Genomic DNA, 15,016 nt, shown 5'->3' on the forward strand with positions numbered 1-15,016 from the left:
CTCATAGAAATTACCTTAATAAATGTACCCGATTCGATTGTTATCCATTAAATAGGTATTATCGGTCGCTATAAGAACCATAGATGTAGGTCATTAGTGAAAGTGAAACTTAAAAGCAACCCGTTCTAACACGTTGTAAAACCGTATTACGGTTTGAACACAGACAAAAAGGCTTCTTTAGGTTTAGGCAAAAAAAACACTTTATATTTTGCCTTAAAATAACATATTCAAAAATAAAAGTGAAATGTAACGCTTGTGTGCACATAAAGTTTCACACAAGATGTGAACCCTGGCCTCCCGGACAAAATTCCTGTATATTCAATACAGTATATGTAGAGTGCTTACTTTGATCTTTACCGTTGGATGGCTGTGTGTCTGGCCTCTCCAGTCCAGCTTTTGCTGTGGGGCCACAGGTTTCTGGCGCCGCTGCTCCATGCACACGGATTGCCTTATTAACTTTATGGTTCCCCTCATAGCATTGGGTATACAGTAAATACAAAATATTGCAAAATAGGTGCTTTCGCTTTTTGCTTTGACCTCCGTCATCATCTGTTCTGTCAACTCTCTCTCGTACCGTGTGTGAAATCTGACTCCTGCTACTCTGTGCTGAGACACCTTACGGAGCAGACACTTTCACTCTCAGTTTGTAGTGTCCGTTGTCCAACGATGTATTGATAACACGGCGCTGATACACGAAAATTATTTAAAAGGGTGTTATATCTATTTACAAAAAAAAAGCAAAACAACAGTGGGGCTGGTGGGTACATAATCGGTGTATGCCTGAACACCGTGTAACACCAGTAACACCAACTACCATGGCAAGCCTAGTCTGTGGTTCGGTTTAGGGGGCGGTTTTAGTGATTTTGAGGCCCCAGGCAAAGACCAATGTGAGGACGTTCTCCATGGGCAGTAGGCAGGTTTTTTGCATTTACCAGACCATGATCTTTCCCTAACTTTTAAGCACTTTGAGTGCCTTAAGATAACCCTGAAAAGTTTAATAATGCGTCAGTCACCGTTGTTGGAAATATATCATGAAGAATAATATGGCAAATGCTTAAACTATTATGTTACGAGTTCAGTGGGTTGAAGATGTTTAGACTAGAATTAGAAGATGAATACTGTGGCGTCTGAGGGACGTCTCGTGCAGAGTCTCAAGGGTGAGACGGCATAAACATATTTTTGTGTAGATAGAACAGTCTCAAGGACTCAGCCTTAGGGAAGAAACAGATAGGGGGGAGAGGACAGAATGATAGGACCAGTAGACAGCGTTGTCTAAGGATGGAGTCAGATAATAGGAAGGTCAGATATTGTGGAAAAGTACTACAGTGATATTGTGGAAAAGTACTAAGACGGATCAAAACCCTGCCCTCTTCAGAGAATGCTTGTTGCTGTGTATAAAAGCAAATGTAAAGAAAAGCTCGGGGTTCATTCACTGCGAACTGAAAACTGTATTACATGTTATCAGGGACACATTGATGAATCTAGAACTTCTGTAATAACTCTTTGCAACTTTGATGAATATATCTGCGGAATAAATTGATACTGATTTAACCTAATTTGCAATCTTTTATGATTTTAACTCTGAGCTTGCAGCTGCCTAGAAGATAAACCAACACGCATGAAGGTGACGATTCCCTGAGGGGAATTCCTTCAATTTGGTGACCCCGACGTGATCTTCGGAAAGAGCGAAGCGAGCCAGAGACCGGACAACTCAGTGAGAGAGAGATAAGGGTACCCTGACTACAAGGAAAAAAGGTAAGCAGAACCTGTTAAAACAAAATCTGCATATTGGCATAGGATCTAAATTTATCTCTCTGGCTGAGTTTGAAGCATCTCTGTTTGACTTTTGATAAATCAAGTTGCATAGTTAAAAGGATCTGGGATCCTCTAAAGATCTGGGATCTTAGTTAAAAGGATCTGGGATCCGCTAATGATCTGGGATCTTAGTTAAAAGGATCTGGGATCCTATAAGGATCTGGGATCCGTACTGTGGTGTTTGGAACACTAATTAAAAGGATCTGGGATCCTCTAATGATCTGGGATCTTAGTTAAAAGGATCTGGGATCCGCTAATGATCTGGGATCTTAGTTAAAAGGATCTGGGATCCTATAAGGATCTGGGATCCGTACTGTGGTGTTTGGAACACTAATAAACTGTATTGATAGTGTACATCAGAGGAAATTTAAAACTGCCTCAGATACCGGGCCAGCACCGCTGACGGGAGACCGTTAGTAGAAGCTTGTGTTGGTGGGATCTGTGGTGGGGGCATAACGACCCAATTACTCTGATATCACTACTGTTTGAAAACTAAAAGGAGGAAAGTTGCCCTTTTAGTAACGTCTGGGACGTTAAAAAAGCGTTTGGAACGCTGCGCTTGGAGCGCTAGAGTAGTGCGCTTGGAGCGCTAGTTTAGTAACGTCTGGGACGTTAGAGAATAGTAAAAATAGCGCTTGGAGCGCCTGTATGAGTGTACATTAATAACTAGTATTCAGAGGAAAATTAAAACTTACTGTTGATACTGGGCCAACATCGCTGGAACATCAAAGTGTCCAGTAGAAGCTTATGTTGGTAGGATCACAGCGAGGGGCATAGCGACCCATTTACTCTGAATCTAGTTACTGTCATAAACTGAATAAACCTGTGTGAAATAGTACTGGACAGAATGGATGGAGAATTTGACAAAGATTGTGAGGAAAAAGGCGGTTGTAACAAAAGTGGGTTAACCTTCGGCCAACAGTGGGCGAAAGTAAGAACGAATGCGATATGTACCTTTGACCCAGAGAGAAGGGGAAAAGAGACAAAGGAGATGGATGCATGGTTTAAAGGAATGATAGAGAATAAAGAGTTCCCGGAAAACTCCTCTATATCAGCTTTTACCCCAGCAGTACGAGAAGCCATACTAAAACAGCAGGAACTCTTGGCCCAAAGTAGAAAAACGGTGGAACAAAGCGGTATCTTTAAAAAAAAGAAAGCCCAAAAAGACGTTGAGAACCAAGCAAAAACTTTAGCTAAAATAAACGGCATTTATCTTGCATCTGTAACTGAATTAGGACATCAATGGCCAGTAAAAAAAGAGACTAAAAAAGAACCAAATAAAACCCCGGACGGATACAACCGGCTGTACCCAGCTTTAGGGGACTATCCTGGTCCGTTCCCCGATCCGCCACCACCGCATCATCAAATGGTAATGACAGGTATAGCACCTACGGTACCCCCACCATACGATAACACCCAAACATTGCCTCCACCGCCTCCACTCCCTGAACATAGCCCTGAATCCGACCCTCCACAACATTCCAGTCCCAAACCAGTATCTGCCCAGATGCCCCACTTTCCTGTTCAGGGAGGACATTTGTGGCTAGAAGATCCTGAGGGAAAAAGGAACAGAGAAGATTTAGAAAGAAGGATCCGGCTCCTAGAAATAGGCCTGCTAGGGGTAACCAGAGGGGGAAATCAGCCTGGGGTTGTGGATCTAATGGGGGATACAATCTCAGAACAGAACCTACCATCTCCCATACCACCACCGATGGTCGTCTCCCCAAGCGAATCCTCTGACCCTGAGGGTAGGAGGGTGAGAGAAGAGGTGGCTAGGAGATGGCATAGGGATAGAGACGAGGCAGAGAAAAAGAGACATAGAAAGGAACAGGAAGAGCAGGAGAGGAACAGACTACTATGGGTAGAATTAGAAAGAAGGACAGAGGAAGTCAGGAGGGAGGGTGACAGAGAGCGGGATGGAGCATGTGGAGGAGGCCCATCAGGCCATCAGGAGGATGAGGGTACATCCAACACCTCCAGTCTTTGTAGACGAACTGGGCCACGGTTTGAGTCCAGTCGAGAGAGGGAAAGATCTAGAAGACAGGAAGTGGAAGAAACAGGGGAAGAACCAGATGCGTTCCATTGGACTAGGTCAGATAGACGTTCACAGGACGGAGAAATGGGTCATGGTAGAGATGGGTCCTGTATGACCTTCACCGGACAGTTCACGGCACACGGTAGAACAAAGCAGGAAAGACCAGAAGGAGAGAGACTAGACGAGGAGTATGGGGAAGAACAGCTACAACAGTTTGCAGAGCGTAGCACAGACTTTGGTCATAGACATAATTTGAGACCCCGGGATGGCAACAAAAGAGTGGTCAGACAAAAACCGTTAGGCATGTATCCTATCATTCAGACCACCGGAGGTCAGAGATATCAACCCTTTGGGGCCGGAGATAAAGGTGCCATAGCAGCTAGGTTGCCCCCATTGGAAGAAGGAGGCGGTGCATGGCTTAGAGCATTGGATGAGCAGACCAGGGGCACGAACCTCTCATTAGGGGACGTGAGAGCATTGTTGGGAGCAGGAAACGTGTCAGTATGGGCACAGAGAGAATTGGAAGAGAATGCACACACCACTCAATCAAGGGATGAGGAACCTTGGTGTAGATATGCTACCCCCATGGGAAACGCCATACGGGCTAAGTATCCCATTCCCGCAGGAAAACTGCATAACTTGGTATTTAAAATAAAGAATGACGAGACGGGGAGTGTTTTTTTGGCCAGGTGCAAGAGAGAGTGGGCTGATTCCTCTGGATATAATCCGGACAAAGTAAATCATCAACATCCCTTTAGGAATGCTATTCTAAAACACTCTCCCCCAGCCGTAAAAGAAGCAATGGATAATAACCCTGACATGCAAGCAGCTGAATCTAGTAAATGGGAGACACATTACCTACACCACATGCGAAAACATGAGGAAAAAAAAGATGATGAAATTGAGGAAATGAAAGACATGGTAGCTAAATTAACGAAGCTTCAGCTAGCCTCAGCTAGAGAAAGTGCAACAGAGGGAAAGAAGCAGAAGAACCTGCACAAACAGATGGTCCAGACACCTGCCCCAATACCCACACCTGTCCCACCTGTCCCACCTCCAGTTCCACCATATTATCCACCCCAATATGCCCCACCACAACCTAACCCTCAATATCAGTACCCACCCTATCAACAACAGCCGCAGGGTCAGAATAGGGGGAGAGGAAGGGGAGGAGGTAGAGGCCGAGGAAGGGGAGGAGCACCGAGAGGAGGAGCCTGCTTTATCTGCGGCAGCCAAGATCACTGGGCTAGGGAGTGCCCAAATTATCAGCAGAACCAGCAGCCTCAGGGTGGACTAGCCCCACCTCCACAGGCACCCAATCAGCAATACGCACCCCTCCAGGCTCCCCAATACCAAATACCAGGACCACCTCCAGGACAATGGGGACTATAGGGAAGCCTAGAAAGCAGAGGGGAGCAGGGACTGGCCGAACCTTGTTTACAACTAATAGTGAATGGAAAACAAAGATGGTTCATGGTGGATACCGGAGCTCGGTATTCCACCCTAGCGGAGCCAGAATGCCGGTTATCCTCTCACTATGTCTCTGTTTTAGGTTTCTCCGGCAGAGAACAACAGTTACCATTTACTGAACCAATACCTGTGGAAAATGGTACTCAAAGACTAATGCATTCTTTTCTATATGCACCTGACTGTCCAAAAGATCTTTTGGGAAGAGATGTTCTGGCAGCCCTAGGGGCTTCTGTGCATTGTTCAAAAGGTGGCATATCGGTGGAATTCCCAAATGGAAGTGTTGTCAGATGTTCCGGGTCAGGAGCCCCTGGACATCAAATGTTATTAAAAGAAATAATCGATCCTCAACAGAGTCCACCCACTGCTGAAATATACTGGGTTCTTTTGGAAGACTGCAATCCACTGATTGACTTTTACAACCTGTGGCAACCATGGATCCGAGCTCTACACCCCTACCTTCCTGTACCTGATCCTCCCCACTGTACCCTAAACTATGATAGGGAAAATGAGATGCAATATCAGGATGAGTTTCAGCAACAGTTAGCTGATAGATCGTGGTCACTACAAGTCAAGGACATTGTAATAGGACCCCAAGGCGTTGCAGCCATAGTCTCTCTAAACCCAGAACAAAAACTATGGTACAAACTATCCTCATACGCTGTCCCACATATCTCATTAGCGCTCGCTCCAAAACATCAAGCAAAAGACCTAGGAACCATGTGTAAAGAAGCGGGTAACGTAACAGGGTGGGAAGAAACAACATTAAAAGGAATATGGGTGGCAGAAAAGGGAAAGTATTATAAAATATCACATTTCAGCACAGTAACAGGCACATGTGAGAATGTGTCCCTAACACGTCATCACGGCTGTGAAATGACGGATGGGGAAGGGGCCATTTCCATGTTGAACACTCTTCCTTCCTCATTGTGGTCTAAGGGCCCCTTTGATGTGGGAAGATGCAGCATGGAACCAGTAACATTTGAAATGAACACTTACTGCCCTATCTGGAGACCTCAGTATAAACATAAAGCAGAAGCAGCCCAGGGCATCTCCCCTACGATTGAGGGACTAATAAAAGCAGGGGTATTAAAAAAATCTTATTCTCAGTGGAATACTCCCATTTTGCCAGTAATCAAACCCTCCGGCTCATACAGAATGGCTCATGATTTACGAGCCATAAATGAGCTGGTTTCGACCCCTGTTACACCAGTGCCTAACCCCCACTCTGCTCTCTCCATGCTCACCACTGCCCACACCTCATTTACATGTATAGACTTAGCTAACGCTTTCTTTTGTCTACCCTTAGCAGAACATTTACAGGATATTTTCTCGTTTACATATGAAGGCCAGAGGCTGACATATAATGTGTTACCACAGGGCTTTATTCTTTCGCCCTCAATTTTTAATGAAACCCTAAGAAAACATTTAAAAGGGTTGGAACTTCCGGACGGATGTTTTATTGTCCAGTATGTTGATGACTTGCTCATAGCAGCACCCTCGGCGGAGGTGTGTCTGTCTATGACGCATGCTCTTTTGTTAAGACTATATAGTTGTGGCTATAAGGTCTCTAAAGAAAAACTCCAGTGTTGCAGAGCGCAGGTATCATTCTTGGGAAGAATAATTACAGCCAAAGGCACTGCCATGTCACCTGCACACAGAGAGTCGATTTTGCACCATCCAAAACCACTAATCGTTAAAGAAATGTTGTCATTCTTGGGACTCACTGGTTATTCCAGACAGTACATTCCTAACTACGCCGGAGATACACAGTTGCTTAGACAGATGGTAACTATGGCAGGAATGAGAAATCTTACGGCAGAACTGGAATGGTCACAGGAGGGGGAAGAGGGGTTCATCCGCCTAAAACAGAAGATGGCCGAAGCGGCTGCTTTAGCCCTTCCGGACTATTCCCAGCCGTTCCATCTTGACGTATCTGAACAGCTGTCTACCGCCCATGGTGTCTTGTATCAGAAGCAAAGAGGAGACAGAAATGTGTTATATTATTGTAGCATATTATTAGATACCCAAGAACAGAGAGCCAGCCCCTGCGTAAGGTATGCGGCTGCACTGGCTAAAATAGTGGAGAAAGTGGGTCATATCGTCATGCACCACCCACTCCGAATTCTCACTTCCCATAGTACTGTAGCCTACGTTACATCAGCGTGTTTCACTCTCACTCCATTGCGACAGACGAAGATTCTACAAGTACTATCAAAGCCACACATCTCTTTTTTCCACGAGGGTTGCAATATGGCTGACAAAATGGGGGATGGTCAGGGTAAAAAGCACTTATGCGCAGAAAAATCTATGTCATTCACAAAACTACGAGCAGACTTAGAAACCACCCCCTTAACAATATGTGATCTCAGTCTATTTACAGACGGCTGCTGTTTTAGACATCCCACGGAGGGGTTAAAAGCTGGATATGCTGTAGTGTCGGTTCCTGATGTCACCTCAAAACCTATCACACTGTGCTCCGCTACACTAGACGGAAAACAATCTGCCCAAGCTGCTGAGTTGACTGCTGTGGTATCCGCTCTTAAACTCGCTGAAGGTAAAGCTGTAAATATTTTCACGGATTCGGCATATGTGTGTAATGCTATTCACAGGGACATGTCAGGTTGGGTACAAACAGGGTTCAAGACAAGCGGAAACAAAAACATGGCACATGAGGTGCTCATGAGAGAGTTGTTGTCTGCCATTAAGCTTCCTAAAAAGGTTGCTGTCTTAAAAGTGAAAGGTCATTCTCAGGGAGAGGACCTAGAGAGCATTGGCAATAATGCTGCGGATGTTGCAGCCAAGGCTGCTGCAGGATATGTTGTTGAATGTATATTAATGCTTGGCGAAGAAGTAGGAGCATTTATTGATGATGTAAAAAAGGCACAGGAGGACGCTCCTGCACATGAGAAAAAATCCTGGGATGATGCAGGTGCTACGGATTGTTTTGTAGGAATGTGGCAGAAAGATGGGAAGACGGTAATGCCGTCAGATTGGATACCATCCATGTTAAAACAAACACATGGCTTACATCATGGGGGAGTGGCGGTAATGATGTATGCTCTGGAGGCATGGTGGTTCCCACAAAAGAGGAAAACCGTGATTGATTTCGTACAAAATTGTACTACCTGTCGGGCATGCAACATTCGACCTACTGAAAAACCTCCTTTGGGAAAATACCCAAAACCTGAGGGTCCTGGCGAACAAATAGTTATGGATTTTACGGATATGGGGATCCGGGCGGGAGGGAAAAGATTTTTGTTGGTCATAGTGGATGCATTTTCCAGGTGGATTGAGGCCTATCCTACTGGAAAAGAGGACGCTAAAACAGTCATCAAATGTTTGGTGAATAATTATATACCATATCATGGTTTTCCCAAACTTATTCGCTCCGACAATGGCTCTCATTTCAAAAATAAGGATTTGAGAGAAGTGGAGACGGTTTTGGGTCTGGAACACAAGTTTGGCACAGTGTACCACCCCGAATCGCAAGGAAAGGTTGAACGTGCGAACCAGACCATTAAGGGGAAACTGCTGAAGATTTGTCAGCAAACAGGTTTGCCATGGACTGAGGCTCTTCCCATTGCTCTTCTGGCTATGAGATCCTCAGTCAATAGGCAAACAGGTTTAACACCGTTTGAACTCAACTGTGGACGACCTTTTCCAGGTCCCACAGTGCCTTTGTGTGTCCTACCTGCTGTAGGCTACCGCCCGTATTATCAGAAGGTGAATGCTCTTGTCTCAGCTCTCTCCTGTTCAGGTGCCCCCCATGCTCCGAAGCCTGTGTTGCTGACAGCACCTGAAGGCCCCCCGGAACACCTTTGGTTGAAGGTGTTAAAGAGGAAGTGGTCGGAGCCACGGTGGACGGGGCCTTATAGAGTGATAGCGAGGACAACAACGGCAGTACAACTTGGAGGGAAAGGCGGAGTTTGGTGGCACTTGACCCAGTGCAGCTCAACAAAAAATCCAAAACCAACGGCAGACTTCATCAGCGGAGGGGTGGACAACCCAGATGAACCGGACAAAGGAACAGCACCACGCATCTCTGCAGGGACACCAGAGAAGAGCACAAAAGAAGACGCACAACCCAGATGAACCGGACAAAGGAACAGCACCAGGGGTAGATGCAAGCATCTCTGCAGGGACACCAGAGAAGAGCACAGAAGAAGACACGTAAACATTGAAGCTAATGACTGAATTTTTTGTTTTCTATACTGAATTTTTTATATATATCACTGTAAAAAATATAAGTGAGCTGTATGAGACACAATTAAGGGACGGAAGGTTTCAAGGTCTTGCCTGTTTTACAGATAAAACACGGCTTAAACGTAAGGAAAAGGTGACTCAGTGAAAGTCTTATATATTATATGTTGTATTAATTATTGCTTTATATATCACGTTAACAATAGCTTATTTTTTATTCATCTATCGGGTAGAGGGGTAGGGTTATCAGGACATTAACCATGGGATGGGTAAATAAAGCCCTAGTGGTATTGGGCTCAATACTACTAGGGGGTCTTATTCTATATTTTCTAGACTTCTTACCAAGACAAGCGAGCAAACAGGTAACCAACCAGACACACCCCAATCACACTTTGACCAGAACAAAACGAGACATACCTCAACGTAGAACTAAAAGATCGAGTCAATGTACTTCTAAAGAATTCGAATTAACATATACATTTGGTAGCAACACCATCTATCAGATAGATTTATGCGACATTATTGACTGCGGGGGGTCAGATGGGGGCCTTCAATGGCGTGGTTATGCGTTGTACACATGCTCATTCAACAGCCGATACAGATGGTGTCCGTCATGGGATGCGGTGTGGGCCTATACAGGACCACACTGGAATCCAGGGAGGAAGTGTCCAGCTAATCATCTCTGCATTTCCTCCCATGTTTCTGTTATGAGAGGTCAAATACAGTCTGGCATACCGCGAGAGCGTCGGAACACTCAATCAAACAACAAAAATAACCCTATGCTGATCACTATTAAAAATCTTAAACAAAACCCACTGAGTGGAGGGGATTGCGGATCCAATGACACAGGACGTATAATAATAGGGGTAGATCAATCAGGAACTGATAAAATGGGGGTAATTAGATTCAAATTCTTACCGGAACCAAAACCAAAACCAAAAGCAAAACCAGAAACAAGACCAAAACCAAAACCAAAACAAAGTCAAACGTCCACCGCAACCTCAGTAAACCCCCCATCACTCACCTCAACACAAACCCCAGAACAGACCGATCCCCGAATAATAAAAATAGATTTTACCCAACTAAATACAAATGACATCATACGTTTAGCCACGGGATATGGGGATAGAAACATCTGGCTTGATTGGATGACGTATACTGCAAAACAATACAAGGCAGGTAATTGTTTTGCCTGCTCAACTGCACGACCCACTCTATTTATGGTACCCGGACCGATACATATGGACGACCCAGAGGGGTGGGAATGCATGCAGCAACTTATAACATCCGGATCCAATATAACCGACACATGTACTAGACTAGATGAAATATATCCGCCCCTAAGGAAAGACATCCAGCCACCAATGTTTACTATACGAAAAGGGGACTATGTATGTTTTAATAGAACAGGCCAAATTAGTGTAACAAAGGGGACCGCTAAATGGTGTAACGTATCCTATGATGTAACAGGAAATGAAACTTCTAATAACTGGACTCAGGGCCGAGGTGATCTTTTCTGGTATTGTGGAAATCAAATCTTAAGAATCATGCTACCAGCTAATTGGTCCGGAGTATGCTCATTAGTCCGGTTGGCAGTACCTATGACTATCATAGGATTAGATAAAAGACAAAATATACGCCAAAAGAGGAGTTTTGACACCTCTGCAAATAATCCCACATACATAGATGCTATTGGTGTACCTCGGGGAGTGCCAAATGAGTTTAAATTAGCTGATCAAATAGCTGCAGGATTTGAAAACTTGCCCCTGGTGTCCGCTTTGTTTCCTATCACACCCAGTAAAAATGTTGACCGCATTAACTACATCCACTATAATGTTCTCCGTTTGACTAATTTAACCCGTGATGCAATTGCCGGACTAGCTGAACAAATGGCTCCTACGTCACTGATGGTGATCCAAAATAGAATGGCATTGGATATGCTGCTAGCCGAAAAGGGCGGAGTATGTTCCATGTTCCAAGATTCCTGTTGTATTTTCATCCCCAACAATACAGCACCTGACGGGACAGTGACCAAAGCATTAGAAGGACTTAGGACATTATCTGACAAAATGCATGAGGATTCTGGTATTGACAGCCCGATAAATGATTGGTTAGACCGTACTTTTGGGAAATGGAAGTCTATGATAATTTCTCTGTTTTCCTCTATCCTCGTTGCCATTGCATGCCTGATATTATGTGGTTGTTGTTGCATTCCATGTATTCGTCATCTCAGTGAGAGAGTAATAATTACTGCTATAGAAAAGAGACAGCCTGACAACCCACCTGCTTATCAGATGAGCATGCACACAGCGGAAGAAGGGGTAGAAAGGCTTAATTTAGAATACCGTGACACCGACCCCGATTCAGAGGGCGGGAATGACTTGAACCTCATGTCATACATTTCTGTGAAGTGAACTTAGACAAGTTCAAAAGAGGGTCTGTTGGAAATATATCATGAAGAATAATATGGCAAATGCTTAAACTATTATGTTACGAGTTCAGTGGGTTGAAGATGTTTAGACTAGAATTAGAAGATGAATACTGTGGCGTCTGAGGGACGTCTCGTGCAGAGTCTCAAGGGTGAGACGGCATAAACATATTTTTGTGTAGATAGAACAGTCTCAAGGACTCAGCCTTAGGGAAGAAACAGATAGGGGGGAGAGGACAGAATGATAGGACCAGTAGACAGCGTTGTCTAAGGATGGAGTCAGATAATAGGAAGGTCAGATATTGTGGAAAAGTACTACAGTGATATTGTGGAAAAGTACTAAGACGGATCAAAACCCTGCCCTCTTCAGAGAATGCTTGTTGCTGTGTATAAAAGCAAATGTAAAGAAAAGCTCGGGGTTCATTCACTGCGAACTGAAAACTGTATTACATGTTATCAGGGACACATTGATGAATCCAGAACTTCTGTAATAACTCTTTGCAACTTTGATGAATATATCTGCGGAATAAATTGATACTGATTTAACCTAATTTGCAATCTTTTATGATTTTAACTCTGAGCTTGCAGCTGCCTAGAAGATAAACCAACACGCATGAAGGTGACGATTCCCTGAGGGGAATTCCTTCACCGTGCAAACAGATATTGTATTGTATTTAGAAGAAAACAAATGAAATACGTTGTAAGTTAAGATTTTACTGATATGTTCACTATTAACATTTTTGCGACTTGCCAGATACGTTAAATAACAATATTTTCTCATAAAAAAATGTAATCTGGGTGGCATTACATTTGTTTCCAAAATTATTTGCTGTTGCAAATAAGATGAACTCTATAAATTAAATTAATTATATTTAATTACTATAAACTTAATTTCTTGGAGACAGGGTTGACTATACAAGTGTGAAGCTTCAATGCTATTTTCCTTGGATGAAAATTACAACTTTTTTTTTTTTTGCAAAAGCACCTCCCATCACTAAAATGACATGTTAATATCACATCCATTTTATTAATTTCCTAGGTTTGTCTCTATTGTTGTTACACAGTTTCTTTTCTAAACACCACTCATCTCAAAGCTGTTGTCAACCTGCGGGGTGAATTTCATAGAGTTGCAGCATTGCATGTGTCCTGCATTACACTGTGACCGCACCTCGCTCGTTTTCATGTTTTCACGTACAGCAGCACTTACACAGACCTTTGCAAAAACAACTGGGAGGGATTACACTATGTGATAAGAAGTCTCTGGTGACGCAGTACTCTAACAGAAGACAGAATAATAATGTACTGATGGTGGAGAGATAATAGGGGTAGAGATTGAGAAGATGAAAAGAAATAGATATTGTGAAAGCAAAGACTACAGAGAGTATGAAACCATCTCATAAATATATAGATCAGTCTTTGGGAAGAGATAAAAACAACAACAAAACAAGATACAATACGTAGATGGCAACAGGATTTTAAGCTATGTCTAATAAGGCAAAAATACCATGCAGAGAAATGAAACAAAGCAGAAGAAGAAGAGGCAGCACACGTGTGCCCGTCAGTTTGAGTGCGTGTGTTGTGATGAAAGCAACACTGGGTAGGTGATGCTGAGGATTCCCTGTACCTGAAACTAGTGAAGTGCAGGAATGCCTCTGACACAGAAGGCCTATTGTGGGCCATATCTGATCTGAAATCAGCCAAAAAACGGCAACCGAATAAAACGACACTGAGCCCTGGATAGATGGAGGAATGAAGACAAACAGATAAACTTGGTGACCTGCAGTGAGAACACAAAGTGCACGACTGTTGAGCTCTGACAGGTGGATTATCTGTAAGAACATCCTGTAAACAAAACCCTCTGGGTCTGGTCCTGCAGAGCAGCATTACATATAAAAGAAACAGCATATGATAACGCATGATAACCAACACATGATGAATACAAAACACACATAAAAAGCCGGGTATACATTAGGCCCTATTAAAACTAAAAACATGAATTCATAAAATGAAAACTAAGACCATGTACCTGTTTCCCAGCCCTTAGTAAACTGAAGACAAACTTCTGTATTGATTGACATGTTCTCTGATTAATAAAAACAGGTTTAGCTGGAAAACTTACGCAAACATTATTGGTACACAGCCAGACAGATCTAATTTCAGATAGCGTCTCAAATTCTAGCATGGAAAGCTACAGACATACTTGAATCACCAAAACAAGTGAGTTAAATCAAGAAGCTCTAAAACTAAAGGTGTAAGAAGGCGGCAACTCCGGGGTCTGAAAAGTGAAACCAATGCTCAAGTGCCTTAAACTTTCATTCTTTCTAACAGCCAGCCTCCTCTGGTTGCAAAAAGAAGTCTGATTGTATAGAAGTCTATGAGAAAATTACCCTACTTCTCAATCTGTAGTCTCAATCTCAATCTCTAGTAGGGATGAAACGAGAACCGAGTCAATGCCATAATTCTAAAAACGTGGTGGTACTCTTTTTCTACAGTACCGAAGGTACTGTACGATGCCTGTAATGGTCATTGGTACCCGAGGTACCGGAGATGCGGTCCTTCCAGATCTGATGGGGGTGGCATATACGCTTACAAGTGTTCTCATCTGCCGTGAAATGAAGGTAGAAAAAGAACGCCTAACAACACGGAAAAAAACAACTACCCGTGAAAGATGGCAACAAGTGCAGCTGCAGCGCTAGCGCCGCCTCGACTCGTTGAGAAGACAAATAGCAAGAGCCGGGTATGGAAGTACTTTGCGGTCCAGGCGGATCATCAAGGAGTAATAATACATTCGTAAAAAGCCAATATGCAAACGGTGCCGTCGTACTTTTCAAACCAAAGGAGGAAATACTTCAAATTTAGCAAAGCACCTCAAAGACAGACGTTCAATTCTGTTCAAAGAATTCAAGGTGAGTGAGTTTCAATTCATGTTAACATTAAATTAACAACTACTTGTTACACGTGTTATCTTTATCCTGATATAGCCTACATGTTACCATTATTTTTGTTTGAGACAGCTGGCACTGTTTTGTAGCCAAGTATGTTCCATATAACTCTTGCAATGGAAAAAC

Source organism: Sebastes umbrosus, chromosome 5 (assembly GCF_015220745.1).
Source record: "Sebastes umbrosus isolate fSebUmb1 chromosome 5, fSebUmb1.pri, whole genome shotgun sequence".
Lineage (NCBI taxonomy): Eukaryota > Metazoa > Chordata > Actinopteri > Perciformes > Sebastidae > Sebastes > Sebastes umbrosus.